We start from the raw sequence: 16,892 nt of genomic DNA on the forward strand, positions 1-16,892 counted from the left end.
GAAGTCCTGCTTTCCAAATGTTTGCCACTCTAAGTTTTAGTGCTGCTTGTCTGAAAATTAACAACGTGCACAAAAAAATAGTTGCTAAATCAGCATCTCTGGGAATTCCTAAACTCATATTTAACTGAACAACCTGATTTTTTTCCTTTTGCATATACATTGATAATTTTTTTTTTCTTGCATCATGTAGGAAGACTCTGACTAGTACAAAATGGGACTAGCTGTGCTGTGACCCAAGTGCCTTAAATACAATTTCATAAATTAGGAATGTTTGTTCTTAGTGGGTAAGTGAATAAAACTTTGACCTGCTATACCGGACATTGAGGTTGACATCCTAGCATTGCCAGAAGTGAATACTGTTCACCCAAAATGTTCTGTTTTGTAAGGTAATAGAAATGAGTTGTCTCCAATATAAAGGGCTGTAAGTGGACAGAGTAATCGATAACAGGCAGTGGCAGAGTTGAGAGAACTCCTCTCCTGCCATTGGAGGACTGCCGCCTTCCAAGCCAAAGGAACAGCAGTAATAGCTGCTGTTACTGTTTCCTGAGACGTAGTTCCGTGCCTACGATGAAAAAAAAAAAGTATAGTAGAGGTTTGGAGCATTCTCAGACTTCAACAAAATATGGATAAATATAATCTAGACTCCTCAAACTGCAACAAAGCATAAAAAAAAAAAAACTTCCTTGTGTTCCATTGAAACTTATGTGCAAAATACCAGACTCTGTCTGCTCTATCAGCTTAGTGAGCACTAAATTCCATGCAGTTAAAATATACACTCTTTGAATGGGTGATGATAATTATGGTTACATCAGCTAGCTGATTATTTAGCTTGGACTATATGTTATTAATTGCACACTTGCATTCATAACTCGAATTGTCAGTATGGTTCATAAATATTTCTTATTTCAGACATTACAAAAATGATACTTTCCAGCATGATATAGAAGTTTACAAGCATTTGAGTCAAATGACCTATTATCTAACAATGCATTAAGTTTCATTTTGGAGGAAGTTAGAGTACTTTTGAGACATTTACATCCATGTAGTAACATCAGCATAATGAGAAATGCTTTATTCAGTGGTAGTCAATGGTGGTGATCAAATTAAGTTTTTTTTATTATTATTATTATTATTTCTGTGGGAAGATGAACTTTTTCATTTAGCAAGAACTAGCAATACTGTGTTAATGTAACAATAGTTGTATAAATAGAAATTCAGTGTATATTGTAAAAAAGTTTTGCAGTTTGTCCTATGTACTTATGTCTCAGTCATGCAGACATATACATATATATAACATTACTAACAAGAACAATTCCATTGTTTTCAAGTACCTCTCATTAGGTATTTGCTTTCACATTTCAGAACTCATGTGCCCAAGCTGAGCAGAGGCCCCAAGCGAGGTGGCTAGTGTGGCTCTCACCACAGCCTGGTTCTAGCTCACAGGGCTGCCCCATGCCTTTTACCTTGGGTAGGGGCAGCCAGACTTTGGAGAAAGCAGAAGAGGCTCAGAGTCCAAGCACAAAAGGCTCCTCTACACCACGGTTGGTGTAGCAGGTAGCTTAGTGCAACAGCCAGTGTGCTCCCAAAGAATACAAATTTTATGCACAGGTTGGAGCATGCAAATGTATAGTCTGTTAAAGAATGAACCTTTATTAATAAGGCTGGGCATTATGGGCTATGGCTACTTCAGAAGGTAATTCAGCACCCTTGGGTACACCAGGGAAGCAGCTGAGGCTCCTGTGTATCCTCTGCATGGAGTTCAAGAGCTTTCAGACCAGATTCAGTCTGCTTTCTCCTCCTGAACATTCCCACCCTGTCTGCAGTTCAGTTTTCCAAAAGACCATTTATAGCTCAGGACACTCACAATCACATCGGGATTGTGGAATTCTTGGTGCACGCTTGAAGCAGTTTCTTGTTTGGTTTCCTCCAAAGAGCGTAGTGCACCAAAACTTCACTTCAAACCTAACCAAGGACAGAAAAGGGGAATGACAGGGTATCAGCTTCAAAACCGTATTACTATAGTTTAGCAAATTGTTAATGCTGCTTTCTTTATATGTTCCCCTCTGTCTTGCCAACTTGTTTCTGTTCAGCTCGTGTAGAAAGCTCTGCAACACTTCCTTCCAAGATATTTATTCACAATTATACCTACAGTAAAAAATCTTGAACTTTCTATCTGTGCCTCTTTTAATTTAGAAATTATTTGGGACATAAACTGTATTTCTCTTTTGTAGTTTTCACCACTGCTGTAACTTTTAATGAAATGGTAATACTAAAGATCAATATACACGTAGTTCTTTGTAGCAAAAATGGTGTTTCTTTTTTACTCTGCAGTGTAACTTTTTATTTTAAAAATCATTTTACTGTGAAAAAAATTATTATAGATAGATGCCAGTAAAATTCTTTTTAATCTTTGCTTTTAGCTATGAACACAAAAAGTCTTTATTTAAAATTTGTTTTATAGAAGGTTTGAGTATGTGCCTCATAAAATTCTTCCAGGGCTGCTATTCTATATGCTTAGTTTCAGATTGCAAAGGATTTTGTCCTGAAGTTATAAACCCTCTAAAATAGGGACATAAAAGTGTATCTAACAGACCATTAACTATAGGGATAATATCAAGCATAGCTTTAATGTCATACAGAACTTGCCTTTCAGAAAGTTTCAATACACGGGAATGAGAATTTTAAGTGTGGGAGTCAAATATTTCTAACACGGATATAAGTGAGAATTAGACAAAAGAAAAATCTTGTTATTTTTTATTTCCCTTGCTTTGAATGAAATACAACCCCAAAGTGCAGGAAATATACTTTGAAAATTTGCATTGCATCTTTATCAGGTGTAAAAGCTGAAAACTGAAATAAGGAAGGAAATTATCAGAAAAGTACTGTTAAATACTTTTGGTCTGAACAATTTAAATTAAGATGTAGGGTTTTTGAAAAGCCTCAAAAGAAATGTGAAGACCTGCTGTCTGAAGGAGCACTCAGAAGTAAATGCCAAGAATGCACAATACTAACTGCAGCTTTCAAATGAACCTCAGATCACCTGTCATCTCTGTCAAACTCCATTTTCTACTGCACTAAGTGAAGAAATGAGGTGGTCACCATAAAAATGCCTCTAATATGGCAGTTTCAAGTGTCATTAAGCTCTGTTCCATCTGCTTAAAGAGAATGTGGTCTTCTAATTACTAAGAGCATTGTCGCAGACCAAGCAGCCAAGCACACAGATTTATCATGTGGAGTCTGTTGACATTCTACTGCTGTTTCTTGTATTATTATGAATTCAGTCAACATGTTTGTAACTTCCTCGTTTAGTGTTTAATACATCTAAAGAAGATAAATAAGCAATTGAAAATCAGGCTATTTTAACTGTCTGGTATACACTTTATTGTCTCTTGTGACTCAGCGATTAATGCTCCTTTAGGAGTTTTTAAACCATAAGGCTCAGAGCACTTTACAGCAGTAGTTAGGTATTGTATCATTTTACAGATGAAGGCACAGAGGTGTGACAGTAATAAGCACATATGGTGAGCAAGTTTAGGTAAAGATCTGAGTAGTATCTACTGAACCTTGTTCTTGCCTTGTGTGGTCTCTGTACTGCACTTTTTGTGCTTCCTCCTATTCATCTCTTCTCTTTTACTGTATTACTCTCTGCTTCTTTTTCACTTAAATCTCTCTCTCTTTGTTCAAGTTGATGGATCCTGAACACTTTTAAAAGCTGCGTTAGGAATTTTAAGTTTAGCATTACCAACTTAAGGACAGGACTTGGGAAAACTTCATTTGGTATTGATTTTGTCATCTGTCGCACTCCTGTACATTTGATTTATTTGTCTCTCTGTTTTATGATTACTATTTTTTTTTTTTCCATTTAATTTGCCAAAAAGGAAAAAGTCTTAGTGTAAAACGGGAAAAGGAAGGAAAAAACAGATAAAATAAAATGGATGTTCAAGAAAACTGAGAGGAAATATTCCTAATAAACATCCCACAAGATGTCCTTTTTGGACAGAGATCTCAAATAAACCGTCCCACTTTTTTTCTTCTCCTGCATCCAGCTCAACATTTTAAATAGGTATAAGTGAAAGCACCACATACCCCAAGTAGTATGAAATGTACTGTCAATATATTCCGGTGAGTTGCCTGAAAATATAAGTTAATAAAACTGAGCCAATTTATTTCAAAGGTGAGCTGTTTTGCCGTTCTTGGCAAGATCTATAAGTCAGATTTAAGTCTGAAGCATTTAGCTTCAACTTTTCTGAATAAAGAGTGAGCCAAAAATTGAAATGAACATTGTGGAAATGCATCTCCTTTTATACGCATAATAATCAAAGGAACAACTGAAGCAGCTTAATTCAATTTTTCAAAACATTTCACAAAATATACAGAAACATATCCCAAAATATTTTTTTGTTGTTGAGAAAGTTCTGGGTAAAATAAGCTTGAATGAAGCATCAAATATAACATTTTGGCAAAATATGTACTATGATATAATTATAAATTACAAGAAAACATTGTAGGCAAGGTTTAACAACTGATTTTAGACAAACACAGCCCCCTTCAGATTTATCTATTTTGTCAGAATATTTAAAAGCAATACATTTAATAATATAATTGAATTAATTGATAACACTAAACAACTAATCTGATCCAAGTGGTGCAAAGATCACTTAAAGCAGCATCATACCCATAATTACCATTACTTCTGAATAATATGTTTGTATCTACATACATGCACAATTTAAACACATACACACACACAAAAACAGCCTTTTGGGTACTTATTTCTCATTTTGTAGTGCTCAAGAATTTGTTTTGTTCCAGAGTGCTAGTTTATTCCTGGAGTATTTTATATGGTATAGCATAGCTACATTAAGCTCTTGTTTCCTGAATGCAGTTGTAGTTTTATAATCCTTCTTAGAATTAAACATTCATCTTTATGAAGGAAATTATCTATATTCTGTCATGCAAGAAAAGAAGAAGCTTTTAGAGAATTCTGATTTCAATACACATGTATGGCACATACCTGACTGACTCTAAGAAAAGTTATAATGCGTAAGATTTTTGTGGTAGTTTGGCAATACATTAAGGTATTTCTTTGTGTACTGAAGCAGAAATGTCCTTCTGTTAAGGTATAGAAGAGTAAGTAGCTGTATACTTCAAAGCATATATACTGGAATGAAGTACTTGGATTCACAGTACTATATTTGTTGAATTAAATGCACACTCATCAAAATAATTAAAGAGGAACTGTAAGGTAAAGTTAGTGCTGGTATGAAGATGCAGTCCTAGTCTGTATACTTCTCATCTTGAACAGGTGCAGCACTAGAATGTAATTTTTTGATTTTTCAAATGAATATTTAATCCCATTACTTTAGAAATACTTATGGCTAAAGGGAAAATTCAATTTGCAGAAAGTTTACTCTTTGAATGCTTTTGTGACATTCCAAGCTTGCATATATTCCTTCCATGCAATAATTATGCAAATATTATTGCTACAGTAAATGACCTTTGTCATGAGCTGTTTTATAATGGAGCAAGGTTATTGAATATTATAGATTTTTCATTTTTCTTTTAGCAGTGGTTTCTATGACAATATTATACATAGAATGCAAAGACTAATTGCTGACAGTAAAAGCCTCTGCAATTGTAACTGATGCTTTTCTGCATTTTAAAATGTCAAGAAATAAGATATTTAAAAATATTTAAAATGTGTTAATATTTCCTGAAATATGGTTGCTATGGATGGCAGTTCATCTTTTCCAGTAAATGTGAGAACTGTGATCGTGTCCAGCTTTTCTTTTCCAGCTGTCACTAGCAGGGTGTCATAATATTTAGAGAGATGCTCTATACCTGTCAGAGTTTGTTACAGTTCAGTGATGCATGATGAAGTGTGAGGGACATAGTCTTCCTACACTACTAACAGTATAAATGCAGTGATGATACTTCACAATGATTCCTTGTTCAAGGTCAGTACAAAGGAACTCGTCTGTAGTGTTCAACAACTCACTTATTAATTGTTGGGTTCCAGAATGCAAGTCCATCTTCTTTAATATGTCTATAATTTTATGTAAATATTCCCGGGTATTTATGAGAAATGCAACAAACTTTTATAACAAGTATAATTTTTCCCTAGAATTTCTCTTTCAAAATGAACTGATGCAATCATCTGAAATTATTTCTTTGTTCAAATCCTTTGAAATTACATACGATAGCATTAAGCTTTTGCTATTTTACCTGAGGATTAGTCCTGCTGGTATTTGAAGATATAACTGAAGGGGTACGTCTGGCTAATACTTTTTCTGGTAATTTTTATAGCACCTTTAAAAAAAATTAAAACTTGCTAGCTAAGGGATTAATATAAGCATATAAGAATAATATACAACTAGCTTATTAGCCTTATTCTTCTGTTTTGCAAAAATATGCAATTTTAGGGCTCTAATAGCTCAGGTGCTCTTGGCTTATTTTGCGAATGCCATTTAAACACATGGTAGTGCAAGTCATTCCATTAGAATATTTGCACTTACTACTTTTCCAGTTGCTAATTATCTAATAAAAATACCTGCTAATTTACAGATGCTCTGTTACAGTGCTGTTGTCCTGAAACGCTTTTTCTCTTACACTGTTCCCTTGAAATCATAGGGCTATAAAGGAGGTATGACTAATTGCATTATTAATGGCTTATTGAGGTGTTTAGATCCTCAGAGAGGTCTCTTTTTAGTTGTTGTTGCTGTTTTAAATCTAAATAGGTACATACAAATACATAAAGTGTCTACTAAAGACTTACTGCTCTGCAAAGTTGAGTAAACTTTTATTTTGAGAAAAAAATGCTGTTCAAGTCATACAGCAGAAAAAATCCCTTATACAAAACAGTTTCAGATAAAAAGTAGTTTTGAAAATCTAAGAGAAAATTGTTATGAAAAAAAGTATCTTTAACTCACAATAAGCAGTGTATTTTCTGAGTATACCTCTTTGACAAGATATGAAAAAATCGTCTCAGTGGGATGTGAATCATAACACAGCAGTAGCAGTATTCTCCAAGCACTTGGGTAGCATTTCTCTAAATCCAGAACTAGTAAATTAGTAAACTAAATGAACTAGTACAGTACAGACACCATGGTGCTGCTGTGGCTCAGGTGGAAGGGATCATCTGAGAGGATTTTCTAGTAATGTGCATCCTTCTTGCTTCCAAGTGTGGAACTTGGGAGCAGTGGGAGTTGTGACTCTTCCAATGTCTTTGTAAATCACCTGCCCTTTGTCTTGCAACATTTTAGAGGAAGATGTCTTTTATTGCTTTTTGTTTGTTTGTTTATTTATTATTATTATTTTTAAACTGTACTGAGTATAAAAGTGGAGGAGAATTGGGGCCAGACTGAAGCTTGATGTATAATCTTGTGTATATGTCAGTTTAAAGAATCTACCCAAGACTCATAAAGTCAGTAGGTTGCTTGGTCACATTGTTTTCTGGGCACTTACAAGGGACAAGTACTAGAAAATGTGCTCTTACTTGCTGCAGGTTTTGTCTCCTCATATCACTCTCTAACCTCCAGTGCAGTGATGTGTAGGAGATTAGGACTTTGGCTTCCAACATGCCTTCACAGATCTGAGGGAACAAAAATAGCATATATTTCTCGCGTGTGTCACAGAAGGAAGCATGGATGTCTATTGAGGCCTGAGAAGGTAGTAAGATTTACTGATCTGATGTATTATTTCTCTTGGTTGTAATGTAGGTTAATCTGCCTACGCATCAACTGATGTTGACATCAGAAGTTTCTGAATAATTTAGAACAGTGCTACAGAGCACTCTTATTAGTTTAAGGCATATATTTTGCTGAAGAACTAAATTGATTTGAGCCCTGAAAACTTTGTCCTTATCCTCAATATTTGTCTTGCTTACTGAAAAGCAACCTGATGTCTGTTACATATTTTGCTATTTGACATTAAACCAGAAACCCCTAAAGAGCTATACGGGTATGAAGTGAGGGTGTGTAATGTTAGACCTGAAAGCTGATGTCTTACAGCAAAGCTCTTGATCATTTACAGAATATGGCAATAGCATATATGAGCTTAGAAATTCCTTTCATTATAATCTGTTAGTATATTTACCATGTTTTCACCTTTCCCTAAATGTTTATCTGAAATATCTCTGGTTAAATAATTGTAAAGGGATAAACAGAAGAGAGACAAGAATTTGTCTGAGATTTGATAAAATGCTTGTACAGAAATTGACGATCTCAATGTTGTCAGCAGAATGAAGGTTAAGAGGTGATCTGAACAGAGTTTATTTCCACATGAGGGAGAAAACTACCACTTTTAAACAAGAGTTCTTTAATATAGCAGTAAATGATACAGACAAATATAACTCCTGGAAGGTTTGAGGGCTTCTCTATCACTATATAAATGTGTATGGTCGATGCATAAACTACTGGGGCAATTCTTTAAAGTATGTTACGGATCAAGTCAGCTTGGATCATCATAACAGCTCCTTGGTGGGCCATTGGTTTGATCCTTATGTATGCATTAGAATGTCACCTTCTCTGGAAACATACATCATTCTGCTTTTATGCACACACCAATCTATTATTGCATTTTCTTAGTTTGTGAGATCTGATGCGTCTCATCGCAAGGTAGGACAACTGCTGACAGGCCTGTATTACAGTTGTCATGCGATTACTTGTGATAATTACAGGTGCCAAATAACTACAATTAGTTTGTATCCCCATTTCATGCCTAATAAAATAGTCTTTCATTATGTTTATAGTCAATACAGAGAAGTATTTTTCTGTTGTTCTGCCTTATTGTACCACCTTATAACACAGTCTCTTTTAAACATTGACAAACTTCTTCAGTCATATGGCTAAGGAAAATATCAGAAAATAATAGTAGAAGATTGTCATTAGTTTGAGTTGATCTTTCAGTGACTGAAGTATGTGTTTCCTGCCAGGTTATATGTGTAACAATTTCATTTTCACTGGTGTAACATAAAACCCTGCCATGCAATGACAGTTATTGAGACCTATATGCCATAAAATGTACTTTAATTTTTTCTCCCTCTGTAGTGTTTAGAAGCAACTTAGACCTCTTGAGCATTTGGAGATTTACACTGAAATTACTGCCACCGAATTGTTTTTTTAAGCATACATTGCAAATCTTTTAAAGTATTTATTAGAATCTGTGTCATATGCTGCAATTAACTTGCCATTACTTGCAGCTGCCCTTTCCAGTGAAAAGATTAGAAGATAGGAATTTATAATCAGGAGACCTCAACACAGCTGTCAAAAAAGACTTGGGATCAGTACAAGTAGTCTCAAGGGACAGTTTGAAAGGCAGATTTGAACTGTGAACTTCTATGTCAGAATTTTGATTGTCAAGGACCCTTCTAGGTCACACAACAAGGATAATGAGTGCTACGTACTTAAATGATCTTGGACAAAAGTTTATTATAACTGCACAGAGAAATAGCCCAAATATGTCACAGTAGATTCATGGTTATTACTGAAACAATGCATTAATGTTGGCAGTCACTTGAAATATGGTATGTATATAATAGTTTCATTTAGTATCACTTAAAGGTCTCTACTGCAAAGAGGCATGACCTGTCACTGATGTATGCTGTTATCACAAAATATGAGAGTTATCCCTTTCCTCTGACAAATTTCAGATCGCTCATTTGATGTACAAAATGGGAGGAGCGTAGGATAACTTATAAAGAAATTAATTCAACACTTTGCTGGGTAGTTCCTATTCTGGAAATTCAGGTGATTGTCCCCAACATAAAGAACATCAGAAAATCAGGTATAGTTTTTATTTTAATATAAACAAACAAATCCTTAATTCATAATAAAAAGAGAAAGTAGCTTTGAAGCTTATTGGTTGTTGTTTTTTTGTTTTGTTTTGTTTTGTTTGTTAATGCATTTATTTGATGGCCAAAGGTATGATTCACTTAAAATAGCATTCTCAGATGTATATGTAGTTTATTCTGAGATTCGTAATTCAGAAAGGAAATGTAGTATAAAATATATAAATATATAAATAATATATATAATATATTATATAATATATATATATAATATGTAAATAAATATATAATAAGAAAGTGACTATGTCTGCCTTACAACTGACACTAACAAAAAGATATTACTGCTTCCCTGAAAGAAAGCAAAAGTTGTCTTTTCTAGTCTGTCTGCTGTTACCTTTGGAAAGCGTCAGTGTTTATGCTACTGTTGAGCTGTCATGACATGGTTTTCAAACTAATTTATGTGTCATGCCATGCTGGTTGGGAAGATAGTGAATGTCACCAGTCTTCAGTAGGAATATGGAAAACAAGATTAGTGTCTCCATAAAGTAGAGCAGATAACTTTGTCTTTGCAACTGATGCTGGGAAGTCTGCGAGTTAGCATCTTACCATAAACTCTGATAGCATCTGAAGTGACAGCAGTGATTTCAAGGTCTCTAGTGCTGCAATTTTTAAATCACAAAAGAAATGAAATAAGGGAAGAGCTCTTGTTAAAACAAACAAACAAACAAGCAACAACAACAACAAAAGCAACAAACCACAACTTTTGTTTGCATTTAAAAGAGCAAATCTAAAAGAGTGAATCTTATAACAAAATCTATCAAGTTTGAGATTTTATTTTTCAAATTGTTCAGAAGTGTAGCAATATTGATGAGACTACATTGACTGTGTAATTCAGGATGCAAGAAAACAGTGAAAGAAGAGTTTAATAAGGTGGAACTGATTGGGTTGAACATTTGTATACCTCTGTGAGTATTGTTTAATTGTCCATGAGATTGAGTTGTTAAATAAGAAGACTAATATAAACTGAGTAACACAAGAAAGAACTAATAAGAGATCACAAAAATAATTTTGTTTCTAATACATAGTTCTTAATTACAGCGTTCTACACTCAACGCTGTATGCTTCAAAGCTTATATTTCATGTCTTTCTTGAAGGAAGCAAAATAAATGTTGTTTACTTATACCAACATTTCAAAGTTCTCCCAGGTACTTACATTATGTGCTTGATTTATAAAACATACAAGAATTCATGGATTATTTGAATTGCCAGTTGACAGTGTAGATACACATGGAAAATGTTAACAGAGAAACGTTTAGGGTGCATTTGTGACCGTAGCTCATGAATACACAATAGCTGATGTGACTGGATGTCCAGATCAAGAATGGATACAATATTCATTTTTCATTCAAGTATGATGGTCTTTGCTTCATATTTAAATGCATGTTTTCTCTAGTCCAGCAGTGGCAGTGGAAAAGGTTATAATCCTGTTTTTAACATTGAGCTGCTCATCACTGCCATCTGCTGAAGGTTAGCATGCTCTCAACTGTCCTTGATTAATTGCAAGAGCTCACTTAACCCATTTCAAATGGCCTGGGCTAGCAAACATGTAGTGTTTAAATCTTGTAATCTGACCTGGGTATTATAATCTTTGACAAAGAGGGTGACAATTGACTGTGTTGGCTGCTGCCATATCCTGGAAAAGAGTGTGTGTCTGCAGCCTTCAATTTCTCATTATTTGGTTACTCCATCCAACTCAGTAACTCCTCAAGATGATCCTTGAGAGCAGCTTGTTGCTGTACAGAGGGGAAACTATTCTATTATGATGATGACCCTGACTGACCTCACTTACAACAATGAGAACTTTGGGAGCTGTGGAGGGATCCCGGGAGATCCTACAAATATCATATTTATGCAAATTCAGTCTGTGAAAATGGTGGGGTTTGTTTTCTTTCATCTGAGAAGATCATAAAGTAACTGAGCTAAAATCTATGATTCTTGCTTTGCTTTCATTTGTTTACATGTAAATGAGACAATTTAGGAAGGTAGAAGTGAAGATGTTTCATTTATCTTACTTTCAGATGAGCTTTTGTGCTTTCTGTAGTCAGGACAGTATTTAAAGTAATTGGCCAAGTGTCTCATATAGCAGTTTTCTCTTGGAAGGTGGGTTTCTGTTTCTCCAAAGCTATATGCTTCCATGAAGCCATTGTCTTTAACAATAGCTGAATTAAGATTTCCTTCCTAAAAGGCCAAGTTTCAATTACTCTTTATTATGGTTTCAGAAGTCAGGGTGATGTAACATCACTTGGCATCACTTGATCATTTTACACTACCTGAAAATAATTTTATACTAGACTAACGTTTTTTCTTAATACGCTTTGGGTTTTAATGTGAGGTACTGTTAATAGAAAAAATAGCAGCTAATTTAAACAAAAACAGACTTGAAAGGCAGAGCAGTGCTTTTCATTTAAGCTCTAGGCATGATTTGGGCTATGTATGGTTTTAAGACTAGCTTCACCTCAGGACTGGTTAGAAAATGCTAAGACTTGGTGAAACAGCTTATAGGTTGAGCATGGCTTACTGGGGAGTGAAAGTCCTAAGCTTTAGGTTTATTATACAATTTTTATTAACTATTACATTATTTGATGATTTGCTTCATCACTTCCAACTACAAAGCTGAATTATACATGCAGATTGTCTCAAAGTACACATTCTGAGACTTAAAATCCCTCATCCTAAATTTTGTCATCTGCTTTTCCCTCATTTATGACAGTGGAATACCTGACCATTCCATTTAACGTAAAATAATCTTGAACGCCCCATGGGAATAAAATCAAAATTGTTTTTTAAAGTTTTTTTTTGTTTGTTTCAAATAGCCACGCAATATAATAAAGCTAGATCATGTAAGTGGAAATGAAACAGCATTTTCCTAAACATTTTCACAGATGAAATATATGTAAGACTGTGAATTTCTCTCAATATAATTCAGACCGCGTTAGGAGCAAACTGTTAGATGGTTGTGAGAAAGAATAGCTGAAAAGTAGTTCACCATGAAGTATTTATGTGGCAGTTAGTCCTTCATTGGATGGTGAAGGGAAGCAAGCATAAAATATATAATGAACTTCAACTGAAGTACCACTTGAGTACTAAAAAAAAAAAAAAATAAATTTAATGGACAGATTTTTTTTTCACTTTTCAACTTTTTAGTGTTTTCACACATTCTCTGTGTTACCCTACCTGTTAGTGTTGATTCTGTCTGTGGCTGAGGGAGGGCAAAATATTCTTCATGTGCTGGGATAGTGAGTTGTATGGAGCATTGAATTTACTCTGCAAGAGTGCTCTCTTTGTATTTTTCTTGGCAGCCATTACTAGAGATGCTTTAAAATACTGCCAGGGCTCTGGAAGGTGCTTGCAACTGATCTTACCAGAGGGAAACACTGTATGCTACCCAGGTCTTGATTTTCTCCGAGTATTGTGCATTCCAGAAGTGTAAATTTCACTCTGCCTGTGACATGTAGTGTTAATATAAGTCAAGGAAAATCAAAATCTGTTAGTAATAGAATTTTACAGTAAAGTCAACTGGGATATGTCTTAAGATTTCTTTAAGATTATGTATTATTCCCAGTGTAGAGATTTGAGAGTCTCTTGGCACACGTATCTAGAAGGAGAAAGTGAGGTGAAGGAGAATAGAAATTACTAATTGTAACAGGCAAATGAAATAGCCACTGGTTTGTTTTATGAAATTGTGTCTGAGAGAAAGGAATTTCATGACCTGAAAGAATCATGACACTCTCTACCAATGTTTTACTAAGCACAGGTGATGAAAAGCAGAAGTTTAATGCAGACCCATATGTTAAAAGACCTTGACAATTTCAAAGAACACTATTTCAAAGTCAGGAAGTCCTGAATGTAGGTTGCTCAAGTTCCTGCATAATTCATGTCCTTCTTATATTTGTGTTAAAATAGTCTTTTATTATCTGATCATAGATTTTGATTTTTTTCTCACGAAAAAGGCAAAGGTCATAATATTAATATCCCACTTGCCAAATTCCAAGTTTATTTCCATCCAATGTATTAGAATACAAGATCCTCTGTGAATACAGAAAGACAAAAAAAAAAAGTCTAATTGTTCTTAACGTGGGGGAAAATGTAAATTTTCAATTCTTAGAAAAAATTGTACATTTTTATCTGAATTGTATGAAATCTTGAAAAAAATCACTTTGACCAAAGTGCTAATTGTTGCAAATTTTAACCTTAACAGTTAAAGTTTGGTGAAATTTTAAGTAATATAAAACTACTTCTTTGTGATGAGAAGAATTGAGCGAGCATATGTGAGAGAGACAAAGTTCAGGAAAAATAGCTGGAGACTGTTAACTAAAGCTCAGAACATATAAGATCATGGTTTTATACATAATACATGAAAATGGTTGAAAGTTTTTACATTTTACTATATTTAGTTTTATCTTTACTTTTATTTGTAAAAGTAACTTACTAAAAGTACTGGAACTGACTAAAGTTTTGATTTGCAGATTTACAGATTACCTTTGAATACAGTGATTACCCCCATCATGTTAATGAACCACACATATTAGCCTCCACGGTTTGTTAATCTTCCTAGAAAATAAATGAAAATTTGTGTCTTTCTGGCTTATGGAACATTTACGGATAATGTGTTATGAGAAAAGACTGCCTCAAATTCTGATACAGACAGATAATGTAAGAAACCTGCATCAAAATTCTGTTCTCATATATATAGACTCATAGTCACTTAAGAATACCAAATCCACATTTGTTTGATGTTTGAAAGTGATCAACACCAAGTGTTAGTGTAGAATAAGTGATTTAAAACCAGCAGGAGGAGGTAGACAAGCGTATAGCTACTACTCCACTCTTAAAAATGTTTGGCAAAGTGTGTGATGTGAAGAATGAAGAGTGAATTTGAGATCTTAGGGGGGTTTATGGGCTCACGGATTTCTGTTATTACAGAATTATTTCAGAGGTGCCACGGTGTCCATGTACCTTTCTTAATGTGAGGGAGTCCATTAGATCTTTTAGCCAGAAGGAATAACCATGCCAAATTGCACATTTACAAATCCTGCAGTGGGCTTTCTGGTAGTGTGCCTACTACTATTTTCTCTTGCTGAATAGTCATTTCTTTCTTTTTTTTTCAGCCCCATATAGAGTAATCTAGTGTCGTAAAAGTACTTTTTAAAGGCATTTTTAAGAAGTTTAATTTAAGTATGAACCTGCCTTTAGGACTCATAAATAGAAGAGGGCTTAAAACAAGATATTTTGAGATCTCAGAAAGTTGTAACTTCTTCAAGAATGGATGCCAGTCAAGTTAGTGAACTGAAAAATCACATTCTACAGTGTGATCACAGCATCTTGACATGCTAGCCCTGAAAGTGATTTCTCTCTCTTTCCCTCTTGCTGCTGTTGAAATCTATGGTTACCTTCACTCTGGTCTTGCTGGCAAAAGGCAAAGCTAGTGGCCATGTACAAGACTTATGTATGCGTAGTTGTTATGCCAGCTGCTCACTGCATGGCTCTATATCCTTTTGTGACCAATATTCACATTACTACATATTAATTCATAAGTGAATTATGTAATGACTGCCTGCATGTGGCAGAAGAATGAATTTCTTTGGTGTCCACAGTATGAGATATGAGTGGAAATTGCTGTGAATAGTTACTTCTCACTGTGTTCATGGTGATTGTCTCAGCATTTGTTCATACAGTGTCTGTGGGTGAGGAACATTTTACTGATGAATACGGAAATGGAGTACAATAATGTTTCTGACCAGAAGAAGGATCCTGCACCTTTTGTAAAAACACCAGGCACAAAGTGGGTGTGTGCCTGCTGCAAGCAAAACCAGTTGGTGCTGCAGTGTGTCTGTATGAGGGACAACATGAAATCTCAACTGATCCTCTAAATTAGGCCACGTTTGCTACCTGTTGAAAGTAGTGTAGCTGTTGTGGTTCCTCATTATGGAAAATTTGGCCAGAAAATACAAATCTTTCAGAGGAAAAAAAAAAAAAATAATAGGTGGGATGCAAGTGAGGGTAACCTTGCCTTTGGTCCAAAACTGGACATAATGCTCCAGCTACACTATGACAAGGCTTATGCTATGGTTTTTACAAGAGGAAGGCTTTACATTACTTCTCTTAGAGTCTTCCTCATTGTTCACTGTTTGTTGTAAATGTAAAAAGGCATAACAAAATCACAAAACATTTAGGAATTGTATCCTAGCCAAAGTGGCTTACATTCATTTGAAACATCAGCTGTCTCAGTAATTAGAACACTTACAGTTAACAGGGACCTGGCCCAAGCTGTTTGTTTTTGGATGATATTTGGTTTACGCATCTGCCCTTGAGTTAATTTTTTAAATTCCTCAGTATGTTCTGGCTGTGTTCTGCATATTTAATTTCTCTTGAACATTTTTCTAGCATTCGTGGATAAAGTACACTTTCAAATTAAAATAAATCAATAAATAAGATATTTTTTGTACGACTAGAATATAGAACTATATTATTTTACAATATGAACAATTCTTCCTAATTTATTTGGTTCCACAAAAATTACATTTTTATTTTATGATATTTTAAGACCTTTGGGATATGAATGAAAGAATCTCCATTTTTATCTCACTGACTTTCCAGGGTAAAGAAGCATAGAAGGACTGGGAATTGTGTGACACCATAAGCAATAAGTATTAGGGTAGGGTAGTAGACAATTATATAGCTTTTGTTATTGTGGAGTACAGTCATTTCAGTTACAGTATTTTGAAAACATATTTTGGGAGCAGCATGGGGTTATCCTGAGAGTTGCTTCACTGATACCTCCATTTGATTTATTACTGGAGAAGAGATACAGAGGTCCTGCTTTACAATATTAAAATTTTTACGAGCATCGAAATATTTGTCATTTAAGAGATTTGTTACGATACCAGTCTCTCAGAATCAAAGAAACATGAAAATATTTACATTTTTTGTCTTTATTTTTTACTTGCAGAAATTCAAAAATCAGTATTTGTAATATTATTTAACAAATAGAGGGAAAATTCACAGTACCTTTTAGTTTCATTTTGGATCTCTTTTTTTTCTGCAG

At 34.5% G+C, this 16,892-nt stretch overlaps 1 protein-coding gene across 20 annotated transcripts in view; it reads left to right on the forward strand.

Annotated features, from left to right (window-relative positions):
* Positions 1-16,892, forward strand: part of ATRNL1 (attractin like 1) — a 519,713-nt gene that overhangs the window by 331,835 nt on the left and 170,986 nt on the right. The gene's annotated exons all lie outside the window — the stretch shown is intronic.

This window comes from Anser anser (genome assembly GCF_964211835.1).
Source record: "Anser anser genome assembly, chromosome: 7".
Lineage (NCBI taxonomy): Eukaryota > Metazoa > Chordata > Aves > Anseriformes > Anatidae > Anser > Anser anser.